This window comes from Octopus bimaculoides, chromosome 1 (assembly GCF_046866305.1).
Source record: "Octopus bimaculoides isolate indiv1 chromosome 1, ASM4686630v1, whole genome shotgun sequence".
NCBI classification, from domain to species: Eukaryota; Metazoa; Mollusca; class Cephalopoda; order Octopoda; family Octopodidae; genus Octopus; species Octopus bimaculoides.
Window position 1 is genome coordinate 12887008 of NC_142928.1, and position 7352 is coordinate 12894359.

The 7352-nt window shown below is 31.9% G+C and overlaps 1 protein-coding gene across 8 annotated transcripts in view; it reads right to left on the reverse strand.

Annotated features, from left to right (window-relative positions):
* The window catches only part of LOC106870672 (beta-1,3-galactosyltransferase 5), a 266266-nt gene that overhangs the window by 102713 nt on the left and 156201 nt on the right, over positions 1-7352 (reverse strand). For 3 of the 8 annotated variants that reach the window (XM_052978576.2, XM_089348697.1, XM_052978570.2), the window contains one exon: positions 1861-1893. The exons of the other annotated variants lie outside the window; for them this stretch is intronic. The gene's annotated coding sequence lies outside the window, so the exon portion shown is untranslated. The remainder of the gene's footprint in view (positions 1-1860; positions 1894-7352) is intronic. 8 annotated transcript variants of the gene reach the window in all.

A 7352-nucleotide genomic window follows, 5' to 3' on the forward strand; every position in this document is an offset into this window, starting at 1 on the left:
GTGGACCAAATATGATGTAGAAAGATTAATCAGGAAATTCCAGCAGTAGGTCTGTACATTGTGTATTTAAGATGAATCAATGAAAGTCAAAGATACGCATTGAGAGTTTAAAAACTAGAGAGGAACAAAACACATATAGTTATATGTTCTATCTAATGATATAAGAATAGTGGCAATTGACTTCGTTTTTAGCAAATAGCCTGTAATTCACTTAAGGCTATCAATGTCATTTGATTTTATAATGTAAGTGGGCGTAACCCAATGCTGATAAAACTTGGTCCAGTAAAGTACGAATTATTGTTATTGTCCATTTGATCACACAGACTAATTATTTGAGAATACTAAAAATGAGATATACAATGTATACCGACATGCAATGAAAGTGTTACTTGCCAATATACAAAACATATGCATTATTTCACGCAAAAAACATCTGTATGTTGTTTGGTGGCTTTAGACGCGATCTAACACTAATATAATTGATCTAGAATTGAACATGATTCATCCGTTATCATTCCGACTTTCGCCTTTCGACACATTGCATGTATCCATTTCAATGTTTCATTCGTTTCGTTAGAACTTCGGGTAGTCTTAACTACGATTTTTAAGAGTACAAACGGCCACGTAGAATGCTTTTTAGTTCTCAAAGTTTTCATTTGATACATTGACTCGGCAGCATACATGCGTAAGGTTTGGTTTCATAGAAGCCGTTATATTTTTTGTCGTAATAAATATCCTCAACATTTTTCAAAGAATTCGATATTGTAATATTCTAGATAATGACCATCTTCTACATATCCAATCATTCTAAAACGTTTGAGTCCAGAATGTTTTCTAAAACTGATTAACCTGGATAAAGATTCAATATATCGTAAAAATTATCTAGCAGCGAACTACATGCAATTCGTCTGGCAGTAGGTATGATGTTGCTATCCTCTTAAAGGAATCATTGAGATATAAACTGTGCTAGCATCACTAGCCTAATATTCTTTTTAAAATAAAAACATCAGTTGCTGTAGTGCATAATGGTACTATTATACAGTTGAGACATAAATGAACCATTACATCAGGTGATACTTGCTTATGAGCAATCTTAAATGTATAAATACAAATAGTAATTGCAAGACAACGTTGTACTCATCATCCTACAAATGCTGACGTTGAAAATATAACGATAGTCAATACGATACGCATTACCTACTTACAGTGAGATTTAAACGGTTACTCAGAGTAAGATCTTTGCTCCTGAGAAAGTATTAGAGAGAGTTTCCTTCGTTTGTTACAGACCATTAACAACAACATAGATGGTACTTCAGAAATAACTCATTTCCTCAAATCTAGAGATAATTAATTGGTCACTAATAGAAACATTTTAACGAGTATGGCCAACTTGTTGATATTCAGGTTTAAGTGGCTGTACCACTATATATTCATTCATATATATATATATATATATATATATATATATATATATATATATATATATATATATATATATATATATATATAGATAGATAGATAGATAGATAGATATGTGTGTGTGTGTGTATGTATGTATATATATATATATATATATATATATATATATATATATATATGTGTGTATATATATTTATATATATGTATCAGTAATTTAAGGCAGTTTGCCATATAAAATGAACAAGATATTTCCATGAAGAGTTTTTCATCTTTACTGCGATAAGCTCCCCTTAAGCCTAGCTTTCGATTTGTCCATTTAGAATATAAAATTATGTTATTTTACTGTACATTTATCCGTTAAGTGTAGTTTCCTTGGATATCATGACTGTATTCATACTTCTACGGATATTAAATAGCGTTTCCAAATGAAATATATTTTACCTGAATTCATTTTTATTTCCATCTGGAACTTACCTGTAAAAAAAAAGAAAAAGAAATTAAGATATTGACATACTTAAAAGCACTTCATTATGTTCGAATGTTTTAAAAATAATAATCATAATAAATAATACTGGTAGTCACATTGATATATACGTATACATCCATACATTCATTCATAAATACATACATACATACCTACATACATACATATACCCACATATAAATGTGTGTGTGTATATATGTATTGTAGTATTTCGAGATGATCATCTATTTTTTTTTGCAAAATAAACACACGCACTATATATTCGTGCATGTCCTGCTCTTTCACTGAATAATAATAATAATAATATTAATAATAATAATAATAATAATAATAATAATAATAATAATAAAACAACTGGAAAATTAAACACTACATGGGTAATACCTCAGGGAAATCGAAGGAAAGGACAAGAGCAACTCTTGAAGATGGCTAAGAAAAGGTGATCTGGAAGGATGCCCTGATGCATTGATATACAGCGCTGAGGAACAAGCTCTGAGAACCACTTACACCAGGTTCCAGATAGATAAGTATAGCGAATCGCCCCTGTGTAGGATGCATGTCAGTAGTAACGAAACAATATCATATATTGTGAGTGAGTATAGCAGTCTGGTTCAAATGCACTACAAAAGGAGGCATGATCACGTGACTAAATTCGTCCACTGGGGGTCATGTGAAAAGTACGGCCTGAACAGACCATGAAAATGGTACGATCAAAATCCAAAAGAAATCACTGCAAAGAAGGAATATAAGGTACTGTGGGACTTTACATTCCAGCATGACTCCCTAATCAAGGTTCGGAGACGAGATATTGATGTGGTAGATAAAGGGAACACGGAAACCGAGACCATAAATATTGCAATACCTGGAGATGCATGCATAAGTGACAAAGTACAAGAAAAGATAGAAATGCACAGACTACTAAAAGACGAAATTGCAAGAATGTGGACTATGTGGAGAGTGTCTGTCATTCCAGTAGTTGTAGGGGCACTCGGAGGCACTAAAAACCAAGTTAGAGAAATATGTCAAAGAAATTAGAATTAACAGAAGAACAAAGCAAATATCCGAAAAGCACTGTGCTAAGGACGGCCAACATTTTAAGTTTGACATTCGGATGTCGAATGTCTTCCACATTAATTAACAACCAAGCATGGAAGGTTATGATGTGCAAAAAGATAATCTATGAGACCCTTGACAGCAGGCTCCTGTGAGCTCTCACACAATCTGCCAGAAGAAACAAGACCAAATATTCTGAGAAGCAAAACAAAATAAAAATAGATATGATGATGATGATGATGATGATGATGATGATGATGATGATGATGATGATGATGATGATGATGATGATGATAATCAGATTTTCCACTGAATTATAAATATGGTTTATGTTTAAAACAGAATCCGAAGCAAAGTAGTATCGTATTGCCAAAACGCGCACGCGTGCTGTTTGCTTCAGGTTAATTACGATTTATTCAGTAACAGATATTATTGCAGAAAACATTACATTTTAAAACCAGTTTATTGGATAAAGAACAATGTAAGCACATTGGTTTTAATTTGTGTGTTTAAAAATCGAGACAGAATCTGCCGACGGATCGTTCAGGATTTCTTACCCTACCATCCGTTTCACAGGTGATCGAGCCTTTTTTTCTGTCTGCAATCAATACTACTAATAATCTGTTGATAAAGCCGTCATGACGTTGGCGGCAACACGGCGTATAGCTAAACTTTCATCTTCTTTCTAACGACAACTATTAAATACTATACAATAAGATGGAACTCAAATATATATATATATATATATATATATATATATATATATATATATATATATATATATATATATATATATATATATATATATATATATATATATATATATATATATATATATATATATATATATATATATATATATATGTGTGTGTGTGTGTGTGTGTGTGTATATGTTTATATATATATAGAGGGAGAGAAAAAGAAAGAAAGAGAGACTGACTGAGAGAGATAGAGAGGGGCAGGCAGAAAGAAATAATTAGAACTTAGGTGGCACATTGAATATCTAAAATTCAACGTTTTAGTCATTGTGTAGCTCACATGTGAACTAGAATCAATAGGTAGATCTTAGAATTTTTCCTATTGTTAAGCTGCTGTAGTTATTGAAACGTTTTCAATATAAAATCTATTAAGTTATGTTATTTAAGTATATATGGTTCTTCATATTTCTGGATTATGTTATAACGTATATTCAATGTAATATTGTATCAATAAGATTATTAAAAATCTCCTACTGCATATTACGTTATTAGCCCTCAATAAAACACGAAGTGTTTGCGAAGTGATTACCAAGTGCAGTATATCGTGCAAAATAATATAATCAAGTAGTCTGTCATATGATGTCATAGAAATCATCTCAAATATACATTTTATTTTTAGATGACAGTTATGATACAATAAATGCCGGTTGATTTCTTACAAGTCATTAATCCTAAAGTGAATAACCGATCAATTTCAAGTCAATATATTTCTTATATACTGCCATATACTACATGTAATTAAGACCATGTGTGTGAGATGGTGTGTGTACCTATGTACATACGCTCATGCATGAAAGCAATAAAAAGATACTTAAATATCAGAGCAGTGAGAGTAATATATCTTTGTGTGATATACTAAATAGAACTTGCAAGTATATTGCATAATTTCTAAAATATTTACATGACATTTATCATCCGCTGATATAGAAATATATTCTTAGTTGTCGTTATTTTCTGGGCCTTAATGAAGACAGACCACATATTGTTTCCCAAACGTTACAGTTATCTATTCCCATATAAAAGTTTCGTTTCTCATATTCTGTATTGGTGTCAATGACATCTGGATGGAAGAATTAGTGACATTTCTTGCTACCGTCAGCATCTAAAGGGTAATTGGTGACATTAATTCCTTCTTTGGGTCTAAAGCAGCCGTTACCAAATGGAATGTGCCCTACTCGCCTCCCGGACTCTGATGGCGGCAGGTAGCAAAATGTAAAATGGTGCGTCCTCCAAAATATAATTACCCCGAGAAAAGCACTGAAATTTTATGACAACATTCGGCGAAAGAAAGCTTAGTGTTTACGAGTAGATTGTCATCAACTATAAAGTGCGTTTCAATGAAAATACTCTTTGCTGGTGCACCGTATGCAATGTATACATGTGGTGCAACAAGGCACGCAACCATGCCTGATATATGTACTGAAAAAGTGGGTTTTACGCTCTCCATTGTAGTTGAGCGATGCAACTTTAATATTTCATTGAAATGTATCTGGTTGCAGACATATTTTAATGCACATAAACCTCTTGAACGTCAACAATAATTAGTGAAAGCCTACAGAATAAGTCTCTGAATATCAATGTATTCACCATCAAGAGGAAGAATAAAGACACTACTCTGGACTTCCAATAAAAATAACATTTTGTTGTGTTCCAGTATATATCTTTATCAAAGAGAGTAGCATTCTCTTTTCAGCCCCGTCCTACAATTAGATAATTGTCTTGTTTTTGAATGCACGGTCCGTAATCTAACATTATTCATAGATTCATGTATTATAATTCTTACCATTTCTATGTCAAAATATGACAAGCTATCATGTATCTGAATAGTTAAACCAACACTAAAGTATTACCAGTATGTTATACATGTTATCATATCATAAATACCATCCATCTATAGTTGTAGGTGACTCTTCCTCTGAAATGTATCATGCTTTAATGTTAGATGCGATTGTACCACATACATCAATTTCTGTCTCATGGTTCCATGATCAATGAAAATATTTCTGAAGATACCGTGCAAAATATTTTAGTTGATCACACTTTGATCATCTCCTAGTAATAGACGGTGTTTAACTTTTTACAATCAAATATACAAATATAAACAACTAGCAAAGCAGTCCACACCATAAGTTTACAGGCACTGCTATATCCGACCTTTCATCATCCACAGTGCAGCATGTTTTTAAGGTGATGTCACATTTTCCGCATTATCCGTTGGATAAGTCTCCACCGAACCTTCGTTTCTTTCAGCTTTCGTTTCCATCTTAAAAGGCAATCCAAAATCCACCTCTTTCCGGAGCAAATTTAGTAGGGTTGTCCCTTTAATCAGCAAATACTTCGCTTGACATTTGAGGATCTGTTTTACATTAATACCTCAGTCGATCACTTGTTTATATAATTTTGACCTGAGACCTGCAGATATTATGTTATATAATTACACAGGAATTTTATTTGATTGACACCATGGTTTCTATGCAGATATAGTATATATGTTTCACCCTCTCCACGCTATTTTAAATATCATTATAGAAAACATGTAAATCAGCTACCACCCGCACCACCACTACCACCACTAAGACGATAACCACCACGCTTTTTCATCACTTTTAATATGTTTAACTACAACATTCTACTTCCAGGTTTACAGGTCCCGAAAATGAGTTTTACTCACTAGGAGTTACAAAGAAAATTAAATTTCATATACGACTTGATTGAAAATTACTTCCTTACTAATTTTATATCCTATGGAATGAAATTTATGAAAGAATTTTCGACGAAAATTACAAGCAAGATATTACCATAACTGAGATTCTAAAAACTTTTAATTCAGTGAAATCATATGAGTAATGTGAATATATTGACACATTTGATATCAATTATTTGTAATTATGAATTACAGACTTCTACCAATTCAAATAGTTATAAACGTAGCGTTACTTTTTAAAATAATTAGTTTATTAGTGGTGTCAACACATCAAAAAAAAAAAAAAGACAAATGCTTAATTTATATTAAATGATACCATTTTAAGGAAAAATCGGCATTAAGTGAAATCCGCTTAATTTGCATTTTTAACTTGCACTCGTTTATCTAGAATGATAATGAAATATTGTTCTTGCAAGTTTTGGACAGTTAACCGAATTTTATAATTTTACTCAATGAAATTTATCGAATTCAGCTGTCAAAACCTAATGTTTTTCCTATTTTTGATATTATTGCAGCACTCTTCTATGTGCTGATGAATTGTATATGTAATTATTTAAAGGATAATCCAGAAATGCCATTCGCATGCTAAGCAATAGGCAAGTTACCGTTAAAATTTTAACTCATTGTGGAGAAGTATAGATGAAACCTATCAAATATTAGGCGTAATTTTTAGTTCCTTATTGAAGAAAAATTAGCTCTATTTTCTTGCACTACAAGTTGTTCTAAAAAGTTATACGTACATGTTTTGCATTATTTTGTGAAGTACACTGAAATTCAATTCTCTGCGGTCATGCCATGGCATAGGTTTTGCTACTGAATAATTAGTATGTGGAGTTCACAATCAAAACATCTTGGGTAAAATTTGAAGAGTCTCGTAGTGCCAGCTTTATTATAAAAACATTTTCAGAGCGTTTCTCCAAATTACACAGATGTA